Consider the following 13,182-nt stretch of genomic DNA (forward strand, 5'->3'; position numbering starts at 1 on the left):
GTTTCTCTCTTTCTCCCTCCCTCCCTCTCTCTCTCTCTCTCTCTCTCTCTCTCTCTCTCTATATATATATATATATATATATATATATATATATATATATATGAAATTTCTTTGGGGGTGCAGAATTTAATTATGGCTAAATACAGACCAATTAACATGATGATTAAAAAAATAAAAAATGCAAATAAAGGTTATATATATATATATATATATATATGACATTTATTTGTATTTTTTATTTTTTTTAATCATCATGTTAATTGGTCTGTATTTAGCCATAATTAAATTTTATATATATAAAAGTTTTGGTTTATATATATATATATATATATATATATATATATATATATATATATATATATATATATTGGTTTCGCTTACGATTCAAGTCATATGGATTTTCTCACTCTTGAACTAACAACTTTAGATTATATAAAATCGACAGAACATTAACTCTATAATAATTAATACGAAACCTACAAGAATTAAAATATCATATTTAAGCGTACTTTACGACGGGACTACGTCAGACGTCCCTGTTACTTAGATGAATACTTTTTCAGTTTTAACAAAAGGACTACAATGATATCAGAGCATCTCCATTTACGCTGAACATCTACAGAATGCCAACATGAATGCATTATATATGAATGAGTTCCCTGTGGAATTTCCACAGATTCCGCTAGTTATTTATAAATAATTAATATTTATTGTCTTAGATAATGTTAGCAATGGTTAAATTTGTTTACGCTATTTAACTTATTTCGTATAATGTAAAAATATGTTCGGTCTTAACCTAATTATTACACTGAATAAATATTTTATTAGATATATTTCTACGTTTAAACAGACATCTATCTATTGATATAATTTAGAATGAATACAACTTTCATTTTCATTAGTATGAGAGATTTCTTAATTTTTCGTTATGTTTTTTTTCTTTTTCGTGTAAAGGACGCTATTCTTCTTTTTTTTTGCATAGGAATCACCACATTATCAAGGCCAAGAGGCCACTCAAGGATAAGGGTTAAAGCGTGTACATTAGAAATTGGACAATATAGTAATCATTAGTAATGAAAATTTGGTAAATTTGATAACTTATATGAAACAGCTCATCAAGAACTTATTTACGTTAGACTTAAAGACAACCATATTGTAGTCAGCCGGAAAGCAGGAAAACGGAAGACAATTCCACAGGCGTGCAGTTCTAAGAAAGAAGCTCTGTTCATGGAATCTACGTTTAGGTTTAGGCACAGATAAAGAGTGGGGGGAATTTTTGATAGTGTTTACAGCTAGACGAGTGTTTCTTGTGAAAGTTTGGCGAGGGGGGACCATAGATTGAAGCTCAGTCGAACACTTTCCATGAAAATAACGATACATCAGAAACAAACTCGCAACATCTCTTCTGTGAGATAGAGGTTGCAAGGAAGAGAAAAGGACATCTCCTACGAGGCTACGAAGTCTATTTTGAACTCTATCAAGGCAGGACAAGTCCTTTCTAGCAGCTCCTGCCCAGATGTGGCAACAGTATTCCATCCTTGGACGTACCTGGCTCTTATATAGATAGAGAATAGCATCAGCAGTGAGATATCTACAGGATCGATAGAAAGATCCCACCATTTTTCCAGCGGCCTTGGCAACAGATTTGATGTACGTGTTCCATTTAAGATCAGGAGTAATGGTCAAGCCCAGAAGCTTGTCAAAACTTGAGGCCTCCTGAAGACGAGAGTCATTCATTTCAATTGATGCCAGATGTGGGTCAGAATGTTGATGATGTAAAGAGAGAAGCTTGGTTTTAGATGCATTAAAAGTAACCAGCCACTCCTTACCCCATTGTACTACGTGCTCAAGATCAGAGGAGAGAGAATTGGAGAGAACTTGGTCGTTTATTGTCTTAGATGTGCTACCATAAATGGTAGTGTCGTCAGCATAGATGTCTACAAATGATGTAAGGATGTGATTTGGAAGATCATTAATATAGATCAGGAAAAGAGCTGGGCCCAGGATGGATCCCTGAGGGACACCGGCATTAATACTGTGAGCTTCTGATTTTTGCCCCTCAACTACTACTCTTATGAACCTATCAGAAAGAAATGATTTAATAATTGAGAAGACATTTCCAGCAATACCATAGCTAGAGATCTTATGAAGTAAATCTTTATGCCATACCCTATCAAAGGCCTTAGATATGTCAAGAGCAATTGCCCTAGAAAGGTTGTCTCCGTCGAGAGATTTGCTAATCCTATGAGATATAACTGTAAGCACATCTGCTGTAGATCTAGCAGAACGGAAACCATATTGAGTGTCACTAAGAAGGTTATTTTTGTTGAGATGGTTGATTACTTCTGTATTTAACACAGATTCCAGCAACTTACTCATGACGCACAGGAGACTTATTGGCCTGTACTGAGAGGGGGATGAGCGATCACCTGAATTCTTAAATACAGGGCATACTGATGAGATTTTCCAGGGAGATGGGAAACTATTCTCCTTAAGACAACGTTTAAACAGTTTTGTAAGTATGGGCGCTAGTTCAGGTTGAAGTTTTTTGAGTACTATAATTGGAATACCGTCAGGGCCAGTTGCTTTACTGGAATCAAGGTTTTTGATTAGCTTGGCAACATCACGTACAGATATACGTATATCACATAGCATGTTTTCTGATACAGGAGGAAATATTGGGGGTTGGCAGCCTTGATCGCAAAGGGTAGAATTAGCTGCAAAGTTCTTGGCAAAGAGTTTGGCTTTGTCTGATGCTGACGAGATTACCTCAGGTCCATTGATAATAGTTGGGATAGAGCACACGCTTCTGTTCAGGATTCTGTTTGCTATTTGCCAAAACTGGTGGGAACCAAGCTGCTGCTCAGCTACTTTGGACTTAACAGATTGAGCATACAACTCTCTTGCATTCTTTATTACTTTCTTACAATGGTTGCTGGCAGTCCTGAAAGCGGCTTTAGTTTTCATACATCTATTACGTGGGAAACAGTGGAAAAAGTGATTTCTGTGCGCAATGGCAGCAGCACATTCTGGAGAGAACCATGGCTGGCTGTTAGGTTTTTGCTGAAACTTTTTCGAGGGTATGAAACGGTCAATACCTACAATTAACCATTCCGTCAGGTCTAATACTATAGAGGACACATCCTTTTTAAACATGGAATGCTGAGGTAGATCAGATATAAATGTACGGAAGCTATCCCAGTCAGCCTTAGTGTATCAATATACTGTACGATGGAGTGGTACGTCTGGGGACTTATTACATTTCATTTTTATCTTAATTGATACAACAGAGCGGTCGGAAGATCCAAGAGGCGACAGAACAGAAACTGAACATAGTTCAGGGCAAGTTGTGAGAAAAAGGTCTAGTAGGCTCGCATACTGGCCGTCATTGTCGGGCACACGGGTGGGTTCGTGAACAATCTGAGTGAGGTCATAGGCAATGGAGAAATCATGACAGAACCTCCCCTCATCATCGGTCTTGTTAGAGAGGGTCAACCATTCGACGTTGTGAACATTGAAGTCCCCACATACGTGAATCTTAGCTGAAGGATAAGCAGATAGGACTTGGTCAATTTTCTCAGATATGCTTTGAAAGATAGTAACTCCGCTGTTATGGGGGCGATAGAGAGTAAATATAAATGCCGTAGTGTGAGCTAAAGCAACCCGGAAGCACATATAGGATAAGTTAGGATCTTCCCTGGAGATGTCCCTACCACATGGAAAGCTATCCCTAATATAGGCACATATTCCATGCCCATGGCGATCTTGGGGGTCAGATTTAGAAGTTAAGTTAGAGTATCCTTTAATTGCGAACTCTTCTAGGGAAATAGCCTGTTCAATGCCAGTTTCACTTAAAAATAAAAGGTCTGGTTAAGTCTCCTGTAATTGGGTTTCAACCTCTGGAAGGTTAGAACGTAGACCCCTGATGTTGGAGAAGGAGACATGGTAGTAGGGGTCTACGTTGGAAGTTGGAGAACCGGGTTTAATCGTGTATTTTTTCTTGAAACTTCTCATGGTGAATTTTTGGAATTTGTGGACTAGGTCGTCAGATTTACTTAGAGCAGGACAGAGAAGGGAAACTAAGAGAGAAAAAGAAACGAAGAATTTTTTTTTTTATTTGTAGCTAATGATAAGGTAAAGCCGTAACAATTACCCACTAGTATGGCATCGAGAGGCCCCACCAGAAGCTACTGCAGGGTCCAGAATCCATTCACCAAATGGCAATACAGCAGCCCCAGTACTTTGCACCTGCTGATAGGACAGCCTCCTTAGTGGTTAACCCAAGGTTCGGGTCCCTGACTATCAGGCGGATAACGTCAGCTCAGACAAAACGTTTACCTCCAGCACCCTTACTAGTGACATGGCTACAAGGATAGACATAGAAACAGAAAATTTCCGCCATCTCTGCCAACTGTTCGCACAAAATGAAAAATATACTGTATTATCTTCCTTCTATATAATCATTTTTATACCTCAGCATTCCTTCTATATAATCATTTTTATTTCATATTATATTTCATATTTAATATTTCATATTATATTTCATATTTAATATTTCATATCATAATTATTTTATTTATCAAGTTATTTAATTTACAGCTTACGACTGTATTTAAAAATATGATCTCAAATATTAAATGCCGAATCTCTAATGCTGCATGTAAATTCAATTTAAATTGTTTTAAATTATTTTCAACGTTTCTTAGCATGATAATGCTTTCTGTTTGAATGGGTTTAATGAAAAAATATCTTACTTCCCCAACTTCAAATAATTATCTAGTTTGCACACTCTTCTCGCTAAATACTAAAATAAATACGTATCAAACATTCATAAAATTAAAAAACAAAAACAACAAAAAAACAAAAAACAACAACAAAAAAAAAACCCCGAAAAAATGACACCCGGACAGCAGGGTGAAAAAGAATCGACATCAAGACTGATAAAAAATGGCAGAAAAACACACATGTTTAAGTTTAGGAGAATTTATTCTTTGATAAAGCAAACCAATAAAATCCATGTTATTTCGTTAGAAGTTAACATTGTTTCAATAAATTATTTTATTTAGTTTAAAAATCTGTACGTTATTGTATTATCATATTTCCTTTTGTTGGATTTTCTAGTTAATCGTTAAATATTCATATTTGTTTGTTATGTAAGTTTTGTAAGTTTTGTATCTATTTAATTACAATGAAGTAGACATACGAATCGGGAGCGAAAAGTTGCTGCATAAAATGATGTAAAAATAGATCATTTTGATCAGAAAATGACTATAGATATGGTATGGCGTACTCCACGCTCCCTTCCAACGAACATTTGGATCCGCCATTAACACGTTTAGATTTTGTGGTCAAAATCAACGGAATGAATAAAACAGAAAAAAAGTTATTTTCCTTCTTTGTAGAGAATGTCAACAACTGTTGGTCGCGTTTCAATTTCTTTAAAGCACCGGTGGAACGACATTCTTAAAATCGATGACATTTACAGGAAAACAGCTCAGTCAGTTCCATACTGCAACCACCACCAACACCATTATCCACACTTATAGTATTTAGATGTTTGCAGAAATGAAAAACAATTTTCAGTTCGTCATCAAGTTTGATTAGAGTTCGAGAAATTTTAAGAATTGGTAGATTTTAATACACAGCATTTGATCGATTGAAACCTACAAATTATGAAATAAGTCATACAAATATGACTTATTTCATAATTTGTAGGTTTCGATTTATGTACTAGCAGCAGTGGCGTACCTATGTAAAATGGCGCCTATGGCAAAGTTTGAATGTGCGCCCCTTCTTAATAATTTATATCTTAGATATACCTAACCTACATAATATTATAATGCAGGCACAATTTTAACGAAAGATAAACCATGAAATGAATGTTTTAATAAAGTAATTATATGGTTATTCTTGCTTTAAGAAATAAAATTCTAAATTTGCGCCCATGTCAGAGTGGCGCCCATGGCACGGGCCATGCCTGCAATACCCTAGATACGCCACTGACTAGCCAACAATATTTACAGCCTGTCGATTTTGCTAACTAATACTTTCTTCTGAGTGTAAGAACGATTCTTTGAATCTCCATGGAATAACGAAAAATGCTTAAGTTATTTAATTTCTTTCCTTGTTGAATAATTAATTTGTTGTAAATTCTAATTTACGGACTTTAAATTCAATTGATTATATCAGTGCTCTATCTCCAATATTGAGCTTTTCATGTGGTTAGGATTGTCTTATAAATTAATACTTGTTACAAGTTTACAGAATTATTCAATTTCTAAACTCGGAAGAATTTTTTGAATTAGACATATACCTATATAGGATATAGATTATAACATATATGTTATATATAATTATTATATATTTAATATTATAAATAATATATTGCATATTATATATAACATATGTATTACATACATATAATGAGTATATATATATATATATATATATATATATATTATATGTATTACATACATATAATGAGTATATATATATATATATATATATATATATATATATATATATATATATATATATATAAAAATATATATATATATATATATATATACAGTGATGATCATATTTATTGGCACGGTAAAATAAAAGTTAAATTTTGTCTAATAAATTCTAAAAAAGGGATTAAATTAAAGAAAATAACAAAGTATATTATGTATTTTTAACTGGCCTTTCCGATGCAGCAATCGGATTTTAGAAAAAATAAATAACAAAGGAACAACAAACATAATTGCAAAAAACCCTTGTTCAAAATTATTGGCACGGCTTTGTTTTTCTTTTAGTATCAGTATAATATCAATCAATTTCCGGTTTACGTGCTTTCTGAACTTTTTTATAGCCATATTATGCTTGTTTAACGCTAATTCAGTGAATAATTTTTTTCAGATAATTTTTAGATAGCGATTTATTTAAACTATTATAAGTGACTAAATTATAATTTTCAATCGCCATGGTTAAAACTAAGGAACACAGCGAAGACGTCAGGAAGCTTGTTGTAGCATGCCATACCAATGGGGAGGGCTATGATAAGATTTCAAAGAAGCTAAACCTTCCCAAATCCACTGTTAGAGCCATAATAAACAAGTTCAAATCGCAAGGCCACGTTATGAGTTTAGACGGTAGAGGGAGAAAAAGGATTCTTTCCCCAAGAGATGAACGGAAAATTGTTCGACAAGTAAAACAAAACCCAAGGATCTCTGTTGGGGAGATTGTTGATGAACAGAGAACCTCTGGAGTGAATGTATCTCGACATACAGTTGGTAGAGTTTTGAAGAGAGCTGGTTTAAAAGCATGTCGTCCGAGAAAGACTCCCTTATTGAAGCCTATGCACCTGAAAGCAAGGCTAGCCTTTGCAAAACGTCATATTGATAAAGATGTTGCATTCTGGAAACGTGTTCTATGGACTGACGAAACGAAAATAGAGTTATTTGGCCATAATAAAGTGTCTTATATTTACAGAAAATCTGGCGAAGCTTTCCTGCCTAAGAACACCATACCCACAGTGAAGCACGGTGGAGGCAGTTTGATGTTTTGGGGATCCTTTGCTGCCTCTGGACCAGGGTGACTTGTTAAGGTCACAGGTAGCATAAAAAAGGAAGATTATGTTAAAATATTGGATGAAAACCTGAAAGACTCTGCTAAAGAGCTCTCACTTGGTCGTCGTTGGTGGTTCATGCAAGATAATGACCCAAAGCATTCGGCTAAACTGACTAAGAAATGGCTTGAGGACAATCATAAGTATGTTTTGGAGTGGCCATCACAAAGCCCAGACCTTAATCCAATTGAAAATTCATGGAGAACATTAAAATTGAGGGTAATGCAAAGGAAGCCTAAGAATCTTATTCAATTGGAGGATTATTGTTAGGAAGAGTGGGCTAAAATTACTACTGAAGAGTGATACAACTTGGTTGTAAACTATGAAAAGCGACTGAGGAAGGTAATCAAGGCCAAAGGCTATACAATTGATTATTAAATAAATCGTGCCAATAATTTTGAACAAGGGTTTTTTGCAATTATGTTTGTTGTTCCTTTGTTATTTATTTTTTCTAAAATCCGATTGCTGCATCGGAAAGGCCAGTTAAAAATACATAATATACTTTGTTATTTTCTTTAATTTAATCCCTTTTTTAGAATTTATTAGACAAAATTTAACTTTTATTTTACCGTGCCAATAAATATGATCATCACTGTATATATATATATATATATATATATATATATATATATATATATATATATATATATATATATATATAGTGATACATTTGTAAAAATGAAAAATAAATTATTTTTATTGATTTTCAAACCTAGAGAAAATATATTTGCCCTATCTTTTATTTTATCATTTTATTATTTTTGCGCTCAAAAAGCCAGTTGTCGTCTGTCCGTTACATTATGTAAACAAAAGGGAGAAAAAGGAAAAGAGAAAAGAAAGCTTATAGCTTTGAGAGAGAGAGAGAGAGAGAGAGAGAGAGAGAGAGAGAGAGAGAGAGAGAGAGAGAGAGAGAGAAAGAATCTATAAACCGGAGAGAGGGATGGAGAGTGATAAACCGTAAATAGAGAGATATAGACTATATAGAAAGAGAGATAGACCGTATAAAGAGAAAGGGGGAATGACAAGAGTCGTGAACAGCAGTCGCAGCTTTGCGCTGAGGAGCGAAGGTCGGGGGTGGCGATCACAGCGAAAGTGGAGATAGCAAAATGCGAAAACAGTTACAATGGGACGACCAACTCTTGTGTGTGTGCGCCTAATGAAAATATGAGTGAGGAGGAGTGGAGACAATGAGCCAAGCGAGAGAAATCGCTACGTACGTGTAATTGATGAAGACATTGAATGGTACGAAATACAAAAGCTATTAAACAAGCAAGAATAAACCCAATGACGATATAGCTGGGCGAAAAATCGAAAGAATGACAAAATACTAACGACAGGCCAGTGATTTAATATGAGCTTCAGAACCGAGGATTTGGAGCAAACAGCGCGCGCATAACAATTGTAAATGTGACGGAAGACAATTGAATATGAACAAATTAAGGGAAAGAAATCTAAAAACAAAAGAAAATGAAATCCGTGAGTTATCCATTCAAAACTTTCATCTCTTTCGTGCATCTCTCTCATTAAACTTATGATCCATCTAAATAGAGCAGACGAACTTTCTTTCCTTGATATGAATATGAACTATTACATTTTGGTTATATATTTTTCTCTCAGTAAAATTTGAATGACATAAGACTATTTCACTTACATATATATATATATATATATATATATATATATATATATATATATATATATATATATATATATATAGGAAATTTATTACTGTGAGTCCAGAATGAGTTTACAAATTGTTTCAACTAGAGGAAAATCCTCAAAGAGAGGAAAAATCCAACTAGCATCATCAGAATTCATAGATGGACTAAGTTATAAAGTCAAATAAAAATGGAAAGATCGTAGATAAAGGGGAGTTAGAAAAGAAGGGGGAGTGGTGGGGAGAGGACGTTGGAGTTTAAAGTAGTAGGAGTGTATTAAAAAAAGAGAGGGGTTTATAATTAAATATTAATTATGTGTAAATTCTTATATACGTGTTTTTTAACGGTTTAAACTTAAAAGACGCTACTTTTGTTGATAACGGCATAAGTAACAGTTAATTTAAAGGATCACCATGGCAACAGGTTGGAGAGTTAATGTTAGTGAAGGAACGGGTTGAAAATGGGGTTTAAAGTAATTTAGCCGGGCGGGGAGAGATTGAAAGATATTTATTGTTTATAAAATGGAAAGAAAAAGAAAAGGAAAAATAAGTTAATGAATTATACTTTACAGGTTTATTTTAATAGTGTAATGATATATATAATTAAATATAATAAATAAATTAGCCGGGCAGGTAGAAATAATACGTTACAGGTTTATTTTAATAAAATAAAATAAAATAGGTGAAGGAACGGGTTGAAAATGGGGTTTAAAGTAATTTAGCCGGGCGGGGAGAGATTGAAAGATATTTATTGTTTATAAAATGGAAAGAAAAAGAAAAGGAAAAATAAGTTAATGAATTATACTTTACAGGTTTATTTTGATAGTGTAATGATATATATAATTAACTATAATATATATATAAATAAATTAGCCGGGCAGGTAGAAATTATACGTTACAGGTTTATTTTAGTGAAATAAAATAAAATAGGTGAAAGCTTAAGTAAGTAACTTAAATAATAGAAAAAAACATTTTTAATAAGTAACACACAAATATAAGCACACGCATAAATATGTACAGCAAATGCACATACGTAAATGGGGGAAAGCACATGCGTGATCACACACACACACATATATATATATATATACATATACATATATACACAAACATACATATACAAACACATATATATATATATGTACACATACACAGATACGTAAAAATACACGCATATATACATATATAAACATATATGCAAATACACATACATCCAGATGCAAACACTTACACATACATATATATACATATACATATACATACATATATATACATATAAATATAAATTAGCTGGGAGGGGGGAAATTGAAAAATATTTTATAAATAATTTTTAAATTTTCAGGCGTTGTAGTTGAAGGAAAGAGAGAAAGAGAAAAATATAAATTAATGAATTATAAGTTACAAGTTTATTTTACTAATATAGAAATAGGTAAGAATATCAGTAAGTTAATCAAATAATAAAATTCATAAAATTATTAGGGAGATATTTATAATAAGTGAATAAAACACATACACACAGAAAAACACACACACAAATATACATGTAGAAGATACGTAACCAAATACAAATATATATAAAAAAACACATACATATACACACATGTAGAAGATACGCACAAACACAAATACATATATATACATACATATACACACACGCATATATATATACACACATATAAATACATACATACACACACATATACATACATATACAAACACACACACATACACACGCACATACACATATATATATATATATATATATGTGCACATATATATACATATATATATATATATAAATTAGCTGGGCAGGGAGAGATTGAAAAAATTAACTTTTTGTTTTTAATTTATTATTTATAGTTTTTTGAATTGTCGGGCGTTAAGTTGAAAGAAAGAAATGAGAAATAGAAGGGTAAATAGGTGAATTATACGTTATAGGTTTATTTAATAAAGTAAAAAAACTAAGGATATCAGTAAGTTAATTAAATAATAAAAATTAATATAATTATTAATAAAATGTAGATAGTAAGTAGATAACAAAAACACACAAATACATACACATGAGTACACATGTAAAAAATACACACATCAATGGGGGAGGAGCATGTGCTTGAGTATATGTACAAACACAAATACGAAAAATATGTAAATAAGCTTCGTGTTAAAAAATATGATAATTATTATTGAAAGAATTAGTAAGAGGTAAATATAAGAGAAAAGCGTATTATATATGTTATATGTAGATGGTAAATTAAATAATTAATTAAAATAGAAGGTAAGTAAATGATTAGTTGTTAACAAGTAGATAATAGACCGAGAGGCAAGTCGAAGGATACCAATTGTGATAAGTACGTAATTGAAATAATAGAAATCGAGACCTAATTATGGAAATAGCCAATAAGAGACTATGGGGCGAGAACCTTTAAATAATGACATAAGGAGTGATTAAGGCAAAGGGGGGGGTACAAAAAAGAGATTTTGGTAAAGAGAGATGTAGCTAAAAAATGGTGGGATAAATAGGTGGGGGTTCTGTGGAGGGGTTCTTTTAAAATGAATGGGGGACTATATAGTTTAGGTTGTAAATAGGGTGTGTGTAATTCGTTAGTGTTAGATTTTAGGGGTGGGTTATAGTTATTATTAGAAGGGTGAGAAGTTGCTTAAGAGGTGGGATTTATAATGTTTACAATTAAGTGAGGTTTCAGTTTTTTTATTTAGAAGTTTATCTCTATCTCTAAAATTAGTAATCAGTAATTTTTCAGTTAAGCATAAATAACATGGGGAGTTTAGTGATTTACAGGTACTAGTTCTATTAAGAATTTCCCAGCTAATAATTGGGGTGAGGTTGTTTCGGGTAAGTAGTAGATAGTGGTTAGTTAATGAAGTACTATTTGGGTGGTTGGGGTTATTTAGGGAGTATTTATGCACTCTAAATCTGTCTTTGAACGTGGTGCTTGAGAGGCCAATGTAAAATTTTTTGTTTTGTGGGTCTTCAGCAGGGGCAATAGTTGCTTTGTAAACCACATTTGTTGAGAGACAATTTTGCTGGAGCGGGCATTGGGGTTTGTTAAGGCAGTTACAGTTATTTTGACCATTGTTATTATAGTTGTGGTTATTTAGTATTTTATTGTTGTGTTTTTTAATTTTATTTTCTAGATTATTTGTGCAACTGTAGCTAAGCTTAATAGTGTTCTTATTAAAAATTTTATGTAGAATATTACTAGGGGGGAAGTGGTGATTAAGAAGCATGAAGAATTTTTTACCTAATTTAGTTTTTATCATATTATTATAGGGAGGGTTAAACCAGAGGACTTTGCGGGATCTGTTATTCCTATTTGTATTGTTGGGTTTATTAGGGTCCAAGTATGTAATATTAGGGTTGGAATATCCAGATTCCTTTAAAGCATTTTCAAAGAAGGGTTTGTGTAGGTTAAAAATGCTGGAGTTAGATGAGTTTGTGCTAAGCCTTTTTTATATTGATTTAGGGATATGTTTAATAATGTGTTTGGGGTGGTTGGACATAGGGTGTATATATAGGGGGTATGTATTATTTTTAGTGTATGGTTCATAAGTATTATTAGGGAGGTTAAAGGTAACATCTAGAAAATTTACTGTTTTTAAGTTGGAAGTTACTTCAATCTTTAGATCCATATTCTTCAGTTCCCTGATAATGTTCTTTTTAATGCCTTCGCACTTTGGGCCGCTTGCGTTTTCAACAATGATAAGGCCATCATCTCTGTAAAGTCCCACGTTGTTGTTGGGGATAAATTTTGTGATATTATATAGGATGAAAAGGCCTACTAAGTCAGTAGCCTCAGCTGCATCCAAAGCACCCATCGCAAGGTCGAAGGAGGTAGGTTGGTCTTTTTTAGTCCATTGAGAGTCCTGGCTTAGTAGGACAGTTTTACGGCATTTCAGA

Source organism: Euprymna scolopes, chromosome 28, assembly GCF_053919585.1.
Source record: "Euprymna scolopes isolate OS-2025 chromosome 28, ASM5391958v1, whole genome shotgun sequence".
In the NCBI taxonomy this organism is placed as follows: domain Eukaryota; kingdom Metazoa; phylum Mollusca; class Cephalopoda; order Sepiida; family Sepiolidae; genus Euprymna; species Euprymna scolopes.